This window comes from Arachis ipaensis, chromosome B1 (genome assembly GCF_059453495.1).
Source record: "Arachis ipaensis isolate K30076 ecotype BB chromosome B1, ASM5945349v1, whole genome shotgun sequence".
NCBI classification, from domain to species: domain Eukaryota; kingdom Viridiplantae; phylum Streptophyta; class Magnoliopsida; order Fabales; family Fabaceae; genus Arachis; species Arachis ipaensis.
Window position 1 is genome coordinate 111,104,164 of NC_142436.1, and position 14,009 is coordinate 111,118,172.

Here is a 14,009-nt window from a genome sequence, read left to right on the forward strand (position 1 = left end):
CCTGCCTTATAATATCTGAAAACACTTAACACACATATCAAGGCATCTAATGGTAATAAGAGAGGATTAATAATAAGCAAATATAAGATCAAAGAAGCATGTTTTCAATCAAAGCACATAATTAGGAAGGCAAATGTAAAACCATGCAAATAGTATGAATAAGTGGATAAAGAGTAGATAAAAACCACTCAATTGAGCACAAGATAAACCATAAAATAGTGGTTTATCAACCTCCCCACACTTAAACACTAGCATGTCCTCATGCTAAGCTCAAGAGAAGCTATAAAGATGAAGAGGAATGGTATGAAATACAAACTATGAATGCAACTACATGCTAAATGCTTTTACTTACTTGGTTAAGAGTAAATAAGTTCTCCAATACAAATATAAACCAATTTCCACTAATTCAAATCAGACAATAAAAATCAAGTGAACTTGTTAGAAGACAGCTCATGAAAGCAGGGAACATAGAATTTAAGCGTTGAACCCTCACTGGAAGTGTATATCACTCTAATCTCTCAAGTGTATAGGTGATGCCAGGGCATCTTGGCCAGTTTCATTGACCTTTTCTTTACTGTTTTTAGGTTAGTTTCATGCATTTCTTTAGGAAATAAGCTAGCTTTGGGTAAATATTCACTTATGCCTTGACTCAAGCATACATTGTGCATTTTACATGATTTCATGAGGATTTTGCATAAGTTTAGTGACAAATATTATGTTGCATTACTCATGACTTGGACTAGAGCTTTGATGCACTTTGTTGCTTGGTTTCAGGACCAAAAAGAAACAAGAAAAGGGGAGGTAACTTGCAAGATTAATGAGAAAAGTGATTGCCAATAACACTCTCAAAAAAAGCCATCAATGCCCACGTTAGATAGTCACGTTAACCAAGTTAACGTGAACTCTAACGTGGAGAAGAGAAGTTGATCCAATGTTAGTGACACTCAACATTGTCACTAACGTTGGCAATTACTCATAAGTGGCCACGTTAGAAGCCACGTTAACCTAGTTAACGTGGCCTCTAACGTTAAAGGGGGGAAGAGAAGCCAACGTTAGTGACACTCAACATTGTCACTAACGTTGGCCTATGGTGCAAAGTACCACGTTAACTCCCACGTTAACTTGGTTAACGTGGGAACTAACGTAGAGGATGAAGAGTTGTCGACAACGTTAGTGACACTCAACATTGTCACTACGTTGAAGCAACCACACAACCCCCAAGAGTCACGTTAACTTCCACGTTAACTTGGTTAATGTGGAAGCTAACGATGAGAAATGAAGGATGAGCCAACGTTAGTGACACTCAACATTGTCACTAACGTTGGGATGGCTAAAAGATGGCCACGTTAGAAGCCACATTAACCTAGTTAACGTGGACTCCAACGTGAGACCTAGGGGCACATTGGAACGTTAGTGACAATGTTAAATGTCACTAACGTTCTCGAAGGATGGCAAAGGCCACGTTAGAAGCCACGTTAACCTAGTTAACGTGAGCTTTAACGTGAAGCAAGAAGGGGCACACTGGAACATTAGTGACAATGTTGAGTGTCACTAACGTTCTCGAAGGTTGACAAGGCAACGTTAAAAGCCACGTTAACCTAGTTAACGTGGGTTTTAACGTGAGGCAAAAGGGGTGCATTGGAACGTTAGTGACAATGTTAAGTGTCACTAACGTTCCCGAACTTGGACTTTCACTAAATGATTAACACTCCTTACGCCCTGAGCTTAAGTCTCTGCCCACTCCGCACTTTCTCTCTGCAAGTAAAGCCAAGCCCAAATAAAGAAAGGAACTGCTTCAAACTCAAGATCCAAAGGCACAAGACTTGAAGAGTGAGCTAGAAGCTGAGAAGAGTAGTATATATAGGAGTAGCTTTGAATTGTAAAGGAGTTCTGGAGGCTGAAGAACCACTCTCTGTATTTTACTTTCTTTGCAATTTCTAGTTTTATGATGTATTCTCCATCTTTGTTTTCATCTTCAAGAGCTATGAACAACTAAACCCCTTTTCATTGGGTTAGGGAGATTTGTTGTAATTTGATGGATCAATACTAATCTTCATTGTTCTTCTTCTATCTTTCCTCTTGATTTTACTTGAAAGCTTTCGATCTTCATCCAATTGAGTAGTTATCTTGGAAGAGAAGCTATTCAAACTTGGATCTCTTTTGAACCTTGGAAGAGGAATGAAGAGATCAAGCTAGAAATGCTTTCTCATGCTGGACCAAATTGGGTTTGGATGGGTATGTAACTGTAACCCTCTCATTACTTGGTTTGGGAAATGCATGTGGTATAATCAGTGACCATACTTCATCTCTTCTCATGATCAATTGACCAAGGAATTGGCTATTGATCAAGATTTGAGAGATTGAATTGCAAGGAATTGCAATTCAATCACTTAAGATTGCCAAGGAGATCAATGAGTGCATTGATTGAGGAAGAGATGAAAATGAATTTGATCCGGAGAATTGCAACATCTCCTAAGCCCAATGAACTCCCCATCTCTAATCTTACCCATTCTCTTTAATTTCTGCGATTTACTTTTATGAGCAAATCCCCCATTCCCATTTACAATTCTGCAATTTATTTTCAGTCATTTACTTCCAGTACTTTAATTCTAGCATTTACTTTTCTGTTATTTACATTCCCGCCATTTTATTTTCTGCAACTCTCAACCCAAATTCTGGACTCGCTCAACTAGAACATTCTTCTAATTAAAGTTGCTTGATCAATCAATCCCTGTGGGATTCGACCTCACTCTATTGTGAGTTTTTACTTGACGACAACTTCGGTACACTTACCGAAGGAAGATTTGTTAAGAGACAAGTTTTCCCCGCATCAAGTTTATGGCGCCGTTGCCGGGGATTGATTGTGCATCAACAATGATTAGATTGGAAGATCACTAGATTGAGCATTTTATTTTGTGAATTTCAATTTTCTGTTTGAGTGATTTACTTTTTGTTTTAGTTAAACTTCTTCCCTTCTCCATCTACTCTTTTGTTTTTCTTTGTTATTTTCAATTCTGTTTGCTAACCCACTAACTGTTTGATATATTGCATCACCCACAACTAACATCAATTCTGACACAAATACTGTCTGCACCTATTTTCTCTGCTTGTACTTGTTGGTTGTATGACAGGGAGAAGAAGCGGGGCTTCAACTTCCTTTGATTCTGAACCAGAGAGAACCTTCCTTAGACTAAGGAGGGAGGCAAAAGGAAAACGAGTAGCTGGTGCTGAAGAAGAAGAGGAACAGTTTGAGGAATACTTTGAACCAAACATGGAAGAAAACATGGAAAATCATCATGAAGAAGAGACTCACAACCATGGCAAAGGAGGTGGAGCAAATCATGCTGGGGAGGATAGAAGAGTTTTGGGCTCTTACATTAATCCAAACCCAGGCAATTGTGGAAGTAGCATCCAAAAGCCAACAATCCATGCCAACAACTTTGAACTTAAACCACGGCTCATCACCCTTGTTCAGAATAACTGTTCGTTTGGAGGAGGTGTTCAAGATCCCAACCAACATTTGACCACCTTCCTGAGAATATGTGACACAGTGAAATCTAATGGTGTTCATCCTGACGCCTATAGATTGCTCTTATTTCCCTTCTCACTCAGAGACAAGGCAGCCAAGTGGCTGGAATCCTTCCCAAGGGAGAGCTTGACAACTTGGGAGGATGTGGTGAACAAATTCTTAGCAAGATTCTACCCTCCTCAACGAATCAATAGGCTGAGAGCTCAGGTTCAAACCTTCAGGCAACAGGATGGTAAGACTCTGTATGAAGCATGGGAGAGGTTCAAAGACTTAACAAGGAGGTGTCCACCTGACATGTTCAACGAATGGGTCCAGCTGCACATTTTCTATGAAGGGCTCTCTTATGAGTCAAAGAAGGCAGTAGACCATTCATCTGGAGGGTCCTTGAACAAGAAGAAGACCATTGAGGAAGCCATAGATGTTATTGAAACAATAGCAGAAAATGACTACTTCTATGCTTCTGAAAGAGGGAACACAAGAGGAGTGATGGAGCTAAACAATGTAGACGCTCTGTTGGCCCAAAACAAGCTCATTACCCAGCAGCTGGCTGACCTCACCAAGAAGATGGAGATGAACCAAGTAGCAGCAATCTCCACTTCATCAACAACACAAGAAGGAGTAAACCAAGAAGCAGAAGGGAGTCAGGAGCAAGCCAACTACATTGGGAATTCACCAAGGAAAAACTATGATCCATACTCCAAGACTTACAACCCTGGATGGAGAAATCACCTGAACTTTGGGTGGGAAAGTGAGCAAGATCAAAACGAAGACCAGAGACGTTACAACTCCAACAACAATGCAGCTCACCAACAATTCACCCAGAGGACATCTCAACACCCCCACAACAACACTTCTCCACATACTTATCAAAACCAAAATAGCACATCTACTCCGAACCACTCATCAATTGATGACAGGCTCTCTAAGATTGAAGCCTTACTTGAAGGAATATGCCAAGAGATTCAAGAAAATAAGGTGTTCAAAGAGGAGGTGCGAGCCAATATTAAGAACCAGGGAGAAACCATTAGGAAGCTGGAATTCCAGGTGGGATATTTAGCTGAGAAGATTCCCAAACCTACTGATATCTTCCCAAGTGACACTGATAAAAACCCCAAGGGAGAAGCAAAGAAAGTAAGATGGGAAGATTGCAAAATGGTCACTACAAGTGATCAAGAGATTGAAGACAAGCAAGGCAAAATGTGTAAACAACCTGAAGACAACTCAACAAAGGAGGAGGATAGAGATCACAAAGAACCAGAAATCTCACAACAAGAGCTGCTGAAGCTCTATGCACCATTCCCTCAACTGCTCAATGGTGCTGTGGGAAAAAGAATATACTCAAGGTTCCTAGACTTGTTTGCATCTCTGCATGTGAACATACCATTCATCAAGGCAATTCAACAAATGCCTGCATTCATCAAGTATATGAAGGAACTTCTTCCCAGGAAAAGCTCACTCAAGGGAGGGCAGACTATAGTGATGAACAAGGAATGTAGTGCCCTTATTCAACCTGAGTTGCCTATAAAAAGAAGAGACCCAGGAAGTTTTCATATCCCTTGTGCCATAGGTGAAAATATGTTCGACAGAGCACTATGCGATTTAGGGGCCAGCATCAACTTACTGCCCTTATCCCTGGTGAAGAGGCTACAGATCAATGAGATAATGCCCACAGATGTCATTATCAGACTGGCTGACAAAACTCAAAAGCAAGCAATAGGAGTGGTGGAAAATGTGTTGCTAAAGGTTGGGAAGTACTTTCTCCCAACAGACTTTGTCATTCTGGACATGGAAGAAAGTCACACTCACCCAATCATATTGGGAAGACCATTTCTAGCTACGGCCAGAGCACTTATCGATGTAGAGAAAGGGGAGCTAATATTGAGAATCCATGATGAACGACTCAGCTTCAATGTTTCAAACTCTCACAAGAAACAGATCAAGAGGACAAGGAACTAAGCACAAATGATAATGAGATACTGAAGGAGGAAACAAGCACTGAAGCACAGCCAGTTCATTCTGAGACCCCCCTTAACTGACAAACAAGGAAAACAGCAATTGCCACAGCTCAAGGAAAAGTTGGAAGAACCCAAACCTCTAGAGGCAGGTGAAGACAGCATCACAATTCCTTGGAGAAAAGAGGTCACCAAGGGGAAGGCAACCTCAAAAGAAACAAAGAAGAAGGTACCAAGGAGATGGAAGAACAAGAAGATCCCTACGGAAGACTTCTCTCCAGGGGATAGAGTTGTCTTAGCTTACTTCCCAGATATTCCCCCTAATCTCCCTACTGTGCCATCTCAATTACCTAAGGTCTTCACTATCAACAGAGTTCTTTCCCTGGAACATGTGGAGATCATTGATCCAACCAATGGATACAAGTCCACAGCAAGAGGGGAGGACTTTAAGCACTACCAACCACCGTGATAAAAAAAAAACGTCAAGCTAGTGACGCTAAAGAAGCGCTTCATGGGAGGCAACCCATGTTTTATATGCTTTCAGAAGATAATGAATAAGTCGATTTTTATGAGCTTCAATCCAAACTTGACAAACAATTGGTGAAAATCTTCTTATGCAGAATATAGTGAGGAACAAGTTTGGTGTTCAAAGCAAACCAAGATGCATGCTAGTCTTGGGAGCTTTGAACACAACACCTCCATCACAGTGATCCAAACTAAGTTTGGTGTCACCCCATGGTGCCACCAAAATTCATATAAGGAACCACCAATAGTTAGTTAGTTAGTTGGAATTCATAAATAAACAATCAAATCCTTTCTTTCATTTTATTATAGCCGTAGAGTTTAAATTTTTTATGATATTAATTTCCTTAATTCAAATCTTTATAGGAAAGGAAAAGAAGTATGAAAAGGGATTGATTGGACAATTAAATGGGGGAGATTTCGCCACTTAATGAAGAGCACTACACACATGTCTCAAGAGGGAACGCATGAGGAAACGTTGCCATACAACATTGGAGAAAGAAGACCCTTGAAGACCGAACCAATCACTCTCATTAAGTGATGATCCTTGTCTTTCCTTCATACACAACCCCATCCGTCCATCTAGTAAACATTCATGCAATCCACACCCTTCATTCACTCATGATTTTCTTATATAAGTGAACCTTAGTGCATGCTCACTCCTCACATTCAAATCCCCACTCTCCACACTTCTATTGGCACACTAAACCCTTCATCACACATTGCTTTAACCAACCCACTCTTCATCTATCCGAAGCCTCAAACCCCCTCAAGCAACAACTCAAGTCATGGCATCATCAAGCTCAAAGAGGCAAAAGAGGAAGGAACCTATGGTGAGTACTCCTTTTGATGACAAGAGATTCAAGACTGCCCTTCATGAGCATGAATTTGAGCGGATAAGGGCCAGAAAGATATTGCCAGAGTTAATCTTCCAAATCAATGCCAATGAATCACCACAGATTTGGAGAAAAATCAAACAGAGGGGGTGGCAATTGCTCACCAGTCCAGAGGGGAAGATCAATGGAAACCTCATCAAAGAATTCTATGCAAATGCAGTTAGAGAGGATAAGACCAAAGTCCCAACCTTCAAAAGCTATGTGAGAGGAAAGGAGGTGAATTTCAGCCCAAGTGCCATAACAAGAGCTCTTCATTTGAAATCACCTCATTTTGATGAGGAGAGTTATCAGGCAAGGATAAGTAGAAGCCCCGATAAGGATGAGCTCTCAGAGATAGCATCAGATATATGTGTCATAGCCGCTGACTGGGAGAGGTACTCAGATGGGAGACCAAAATTCATAAAAAGGGGAGACCTTCACCCTGAAGCCAAAGGGTGGTTTGATGTAAGGAGGTCCATCCTACCAGCTGCTAATAATTCAGAGGTCAACATCAATCGAGCCACTATGGTACAATGCTTAGTACAAGGTGGGGAAATCAAAGTGCATGAGCTCATTGCCGAAGGGATTCAAGAGTCAGCTGAGAAAGCTGACTCAGGTGCCAGACTTTGGTACCCCAGCACCATTCTCCGCTTGTGCAACAAGGCCAAGGTAATATTTGAGGACAGCAGCCCAGACTGGGTGAACCTAGGAAGGCCAGTCACACTCGAGCGAATGGTCTATACCACACCGGCTCAGCAACTAAGAAGGCCACATATAGGAAGGCAAAGGGCCCAGGAAGGAGCTCATCAAGAAGAATACCATCAGGAAGAATATCAACAAGAAGAGCATCATGACCCAGCCAACTTGAATATGACTCACCTTCTAAGAGCCATTGAAGATTTAGGACAGAGACATATGGAAGGACAAGAGCAAATACTGAACCGGCTGAGTCAACAGGAAGCATGGCAAAAACAACAAATGGAGCAGCAGCAGGAACAATACTCCCAGCTCACTCAAGCCATCAACCAAGTGAATGAGAAGCAAGAGATTCAAGAGAAGCACTTGCAAGAACTCAACCAGTGGCAGATAGCCTAAATGAAAACTTTCAATGAGTTCAGTGTACTCAATGAAGGAAGGCAACTACATAGGGAGGAGTTCTATGTAAACACTCAAGCCGAGTTGAACTACATGACCAGTAATATGCATCAGCTACACTATGCCATCCCTATATATGATGAAGTCCAAAAAGAATTTGTAGAACAAGAAGAGAGGAAAGTGAAACAGCAAAAGGAGACACTCAAGAAGAAGATGGAAGATAGTGGTTTCTGGAGGAAGCTGCTTGGAAAAGGCAAGGGAAGTGGAAGTACAAGCACTCAAGAGAGACACAATAAGGACAAACAAGGATGGGAGCATGGACATCCACATGAATGAAAGGTGGTGGAGTTCTTTTTAGTCCATCGTTTTCTATGCTTTAAATAAGGAAGATCTTGTATGAAATAGAACCTGCTTCCATGTTATGTTAAACCTTTTTAAATTCTGTCTTTTAAGTTCTGAATAGGTCTATGTGCACTAGTCTTTATGTTACTGCACCATCACTTAACCTACTTGTAAGCTTGTCCCTTTAAATCAAATAAAAAGAGAATGATTGTTTTCAAAAGACCAGGGTAGAGTTCATATTGTGGAAGTGCATTCATGAATCTTTGGGGTAGTCATAAGTTAGCTAAGTTGGTTCAACCACAAGGTTAGGAGGACAACTATCTATCCTGAATACTTGACTTTGGATATACCCATGAGACTGAGCATATGACAAGATCCTAATAAGAGAAAAGGGAAAGAATAATGGAAGTGAAAAAACAAAAGAAAAAGAGTAAGCAATAAGGCTAGGCACCAATGGTTTGGACCTTGAGACAAGTGTCTGTGGTGCTCCTGTGTGAGGGATCTACTTGGATGAATAAGCTCTTAGGGGTGCCTTATCACTTGGTAACTTGGGTTAACTAACTCGGGATTATCAGCTGAAAGTCCACTATCAAGAGTAACCTTCACTACAGAACACTTAGTAACCCAAAGAGGTGCTGGACACCAAGGTCTCAAGAAAAGAAAATAAATAAACTAAATGCCTGTAGTGTGTATGTATGGGGGATAGGCTTGAGGGAGTAAGTCCTTAGGGGTGTCTCAACACCTAGCACCTTGAACCAACTGGTTCGGGAGTGTTGGCTGAAAGCTTATCTTAAAGAGTTGCCCCCTTACAGAGCACCTAGCCTAAATAACACAAATAACCCTTGTAATAACAATAAAAGGATCAATGAATAAAAGTCTCATGGGATATGAACAAAGTGGGTGTTTTAGGACAGAATAAAGGTCTGAAAGCCAGTAATGGAATGAACCTAAGTTGCTATGCATGAAACCACCATAAAATCAGTAATATGACTTCCACAAGGATGACTCATTCCTCTGGATATTCCATTCATCATTCTCTTGTTCCAGTACTTGCTTAGGGACAACCAAGCTTTAATTTTGGTGTTGTGATGCCAGGGCATCTTGGCCAGTTTCACTGACCTTTTCTTTACTGTTTTTAGGTTAGTTTCATACATTTCTTTAGGAAATAAGCTAGTTTTGGGTAAATATTCACTTATGCCTTGACTCAAGCATACATTGTGCATTTTACATGATTTCATGAGGATTTTGCATAAGTTTAGTGACAAATATTATGTTGCATTACTCATGACTTGGACTAGAGCTTTGATGCACTTTGTTGCTTGATTTCAGGTCCAAAAAGAAGCAAGAAAAGGGGAGGTAACTTGCAAGATTAATGAGAAAAGTGATTGCCAATAACACTCTCAAAAAAAGCCATCAATGCCCACGTTAGAGAGTCACGTTAACCAAGTTAACGTGAACTCTAATGTGGAGAAGAGAAGTTGAGCCAACGTTAGTGACACTCAACATTGTCACTAACGTTGGCAATTACTCATAAATGGCCACGTTAGAAGCCACGTTAACCTAGTTAACGTGGCCTCTAACGTTAAAGGGGGGAAGAGAAGCCAACGTTAGTGACACTCAACATTGTCACTAACGTTGGCCTATGGTGCAAAGTACCACGTTAACTTGGTTAACATGGGAACTAACGTAGAGGATGAAGAGTTGTCGACAACGTTAGTGACACTCAACATTGTCACTAACGTTGAAGCAACCACACAACCCCCAAGAGTCACGTTAACTTCCACGTTAACTTGGTTAACATGAAAGCTAACGATGAGAAATAAAGGATGAGCCAACGTTAGTGACACTCAACATTGTCACTAATGTTGGGATGGCTAAAAGATGGCCACGTTAGAAGCCACGTTAACCTAGTTAACGTGGACTCCAACGTGAGACCTAGGGGCACATTGAAACGTTAGTGACAATGTTAAATGTCACTAACGTTCTCGAAGGATGGCAAAGGCCACGTTAGAAGCCACGTTAACCTAGTTAACGTGAGCTTTAACGTGAAGCAAGAAGGGGCACACTGGAACGTTAGTGACAATGTTGAGTGTCACTAACGTTCTCGAAGGTTGACAAGGCAACGTTAAAAGCCACGTTAACCTAGTTAACGTGGGTTTTAACGTGAGGCAAAAGGGGTGCATTGGAACGTTAGTGACAATGTTAAGTGTCACTAACGTTCCCGAACTTGGACTTTCACTAAATGATTAACACTCCTTATGCCCGGAGCTTAAGTCTCTGCCCACTCCGCACTTTCTCTCTGCAACTAAAGCCAAGCTCAAATAAAGAAAGGAACTGCTTCAAACTCAAGATCCAAAGGCCCAAGACTTGAAGAGTGAACTAGAAGCTGAGAAGAGTAGTATATATAGGAGTAGCTTTGAATTGTAAATGAGTTCTGGAGGCTGAAGAACCACTCTCTGTATTTTACTTTCTTTGCAATTTCTAGTTTTATGATGTATTCTCCATCTTTGTTTTCATCTTCAAGAGCTATGAACAACTAAACCCCTTTCATTGGGTTAGGGAGCTCTGTTGTAATTTGATGGATCAATCTAATCTTCATTGTTCTTCTTCTATCTTTCCTCTTGATTTTACTTGAAAGCTTTCGATCTTCATCCAATTGAGTAGTTATCTTGGAAGAGAAGCTATTCAAACTTGGATCTCTTTTGAACCTTGGAAGAGGAATGAAGAGATCAAGCTAGAACTGCTTTCTCATGCTGGACCAAATTGGGTTTGGATGGGTATGTGACTGTAACCGTCTCAATACTTGGTTTGGGAAATGCATGTGGTATAATCAGTGACCATACTTCATCTCTTCTCATGAGTAATTGACCAAGGAATTGGCTATTGATCAAGATTTGAGAGATTGAATTGCAAGGAATTGCAATTCAATCACTTAAGATTGCCAAGGAGATCAATGAGTGCATTGATTGAGGAAGAGATGAAAATGAACTTGATCCGGAGAATTGTAAGATCTCCTAAGCCCAATGAACTCCCCATCTCTAATCTTACCCATTCTCTTTAATTTCTGCGATTTACTTTTATGAGCAAATCCCCCATTCCCATTTACAATTCTGCAATTTATTTTCAGTCATTTACTTCCAGTCCTTTAATTCTAGCATTTACTTTTCTGTTATTTACATTCTCGCCATTTTATTTTCTACAACTCTCAACCCAAGTTCTGGACTCGCTCAACTAGAACATTCTTCTAATTAAAGTTGCTTGATTAATCAATCCCTGTGGGATTCGACCTCACTCTATTGTGAGTTTTTACTTGACGACAACTTCGGTACACTTGCCGAAGGAAGATTTGTTGAGAGACAAGTTTTCCCCACATCAATAGGGTAATTCACTCTATTCTTCTCTAATCATTCTTTCTAAAACTTTGTTCTTCATCTAACCAATCAACAAAATTTAGTATACAAATGCAAACATCATGAGGTCTTTTCAAGGTTGTAATGGGGTTGGGGTAAAGGTAAGGATATATGTATGGCCAAGTGAGCTATAATATGAATCTTAAATTAACCTAAGCTCTCACCTAATATACATATACTCTATATACTTTTTAAATTCATGCCTAGCTACCCATAATTTCCACTTTGTATAATTCCCATACTCATGTACCAAATTTTCTTTAATTAATTTTTTTTTCACATGTGCATTGATCTTTTATTAACTTAACATTGGGGTAATTTTGTCCCCTTATTTATTTATTTATATTATATTATATTATATTATATATATATATATATATATATATATATATATTTGTAGAGAAATAAACATAACTTATCAATGCACATGGATTTTTTATTATTTTTCTATTTTGGTTTTTCATGAGTAGGTTTCCAAATTCCTAATATTCAAATAAATTAGAAACATGTTACATTCCCTTATCAACCCATGTTTCCGCAATTTCCCCACACTTATTTGCTACACAATCTCTATCTTAAGCTAACCAAAGATTCAATTGGGATAATTAATTTGTTTTCCGCTTAAGGCTAGTGATGTGGTTATAGAACAGAAGGGGATTAAAAGCTCAAGGGGCTAACAAAGGTGATGTAAAAGGTATGCTTATTTGGGGTAAGTGAGTTGATAATCAAATATGGCCTCAATCATACGCAAGCATGTAAATATACTAAACAAAGGACATATAGACTGGAACAAAATACAGATTACAATCATAGAGAAGGAAACACACAGGAATAAAATATTTATGGTTAAATAATGTAACCATGTAAATAAGCTCAAAGTCTCACAGGTTGTGTGTTCTTTGGCTCAAAAACCATGTTCCAAATACAAATTCAAATAAGTTTAACACAAAAATTTTGGTTTTAAATTAGTAAAAATTTTTAAAAAATAGGATCTTAAGAAGAAACTTATTATTTTAACCAAGCAGTAACTAAATGCAAAAAATCAAATAAATATGCACATGCAACAATGAACAAATAAAGAAAATAAGATTATTGGTGTTTGAAAAGAAAGTACTAACCCACGGAGATCGGTATCGACCTCCCCACACTTAAAGATTGCCCCGTCCTCGGTGCATGCTGAGATTTGCAGGTGGATGGGTTGTTTCAACTGTTGCTTTTCTCTAAGGATTGTGCAGATGGACTTGTCTGTCTCCCCATGTAAAATGTCTTCCGCTTCCCTTCCGGGTGGCTGGTGCACGAAATTGTGATGTCCAGGCTCGAACAATCCCTGGTAATGGCTCCAAAGCTTGTTGCTTTGATCTTAATTCATAATTGTCACAACTTCGATACAACTAACCAGCAAGTGCACTGGGTCGTCCAAGTAATACCTTACGTGAGTAAGGGTCGAATCCCACGGAGATTGTTAGTATGAAGCAAGCTATGGTCACCTTGTAAATCTCAGTCAGGCAGATATAAAGTGATAATGGTGTTTTCGAATATTATATAATAAGACAGGGATAGAGGTACTTATGTAAATCATTGGTAGGAATTTCAGATAAGCGAATGGAGATGCTTTTCGTTCCTCTGAACCTCTGCTTTCTTGCTATCTTCATCCAATCAGTCTTACTCCTTTCCATGGCTGGCTTTATGCAAGGGCATCACCGTTGTCAGTGGCTACATCCCCTCCTCTCAGTGAATAATATGCTCACGCACCCTGTCACGGCACGGCTATTCATCTGTCGGTTCTTGATCATGCTGGAATAGGATTCACCCTCCTTTTGCGTCTGTCACTAACGCCCAACAATCGCGAGTTTGAAGCTCGTCACGGTCATTCAATCATTGAATCCTACTCAGAATACCACAGACAAGGTTTAGACCTTCCGGATTCTCTTGAATGCCGCCATCATTCTAGCTTACGCCACGAAGATTCTGGTTAGGAGATCTAAGAGATATTCATTCTAGCTTAATTCATGTAGAACAGAAGTGTTTGTCAGGCACGCGTTCATAAGGGGGAAGGATGATGAGCGTCACACATAATCATCACCTTCATCACGTTCTTGGGTGCGAATGGATATCTTAGAAGCGAAATAAGAAGAATTGAATAGAAAACAGTAGTACTTTGCATTAATCTTTGAGGAACAGCAGAGCTCCACACCTTAATCTATGGAGTGTAGAAACTCTACCGTCAAAAATACATAAGTGAAGGTCCAGGCATGGCCGAGATGGCCAGCCCCCTAAAACGTGA

The 14,009-nt window shown here is 40.0% G+C and overlaps 1 non-coding gene across 1 annotated transcript; it reads right to left on the reverse strand.

Annotated features, from left to right (window-relative positions):
• Nucleotides 1–3,721: 3,721 nt before the first annotated feature.
• Nucleotides 3,722–3,825, reverse strand: LOC148577920 (small nucleolar RNA R71). The gene has a single exon (XR_015903638.1). It is a non-coding gene; the product is annotated as a small nucleolar RNA R71 (small nucleolar RNA).
• Between the last annotated feature and the right edge of the window lie 10,184 nt (nt 3,826–14,009).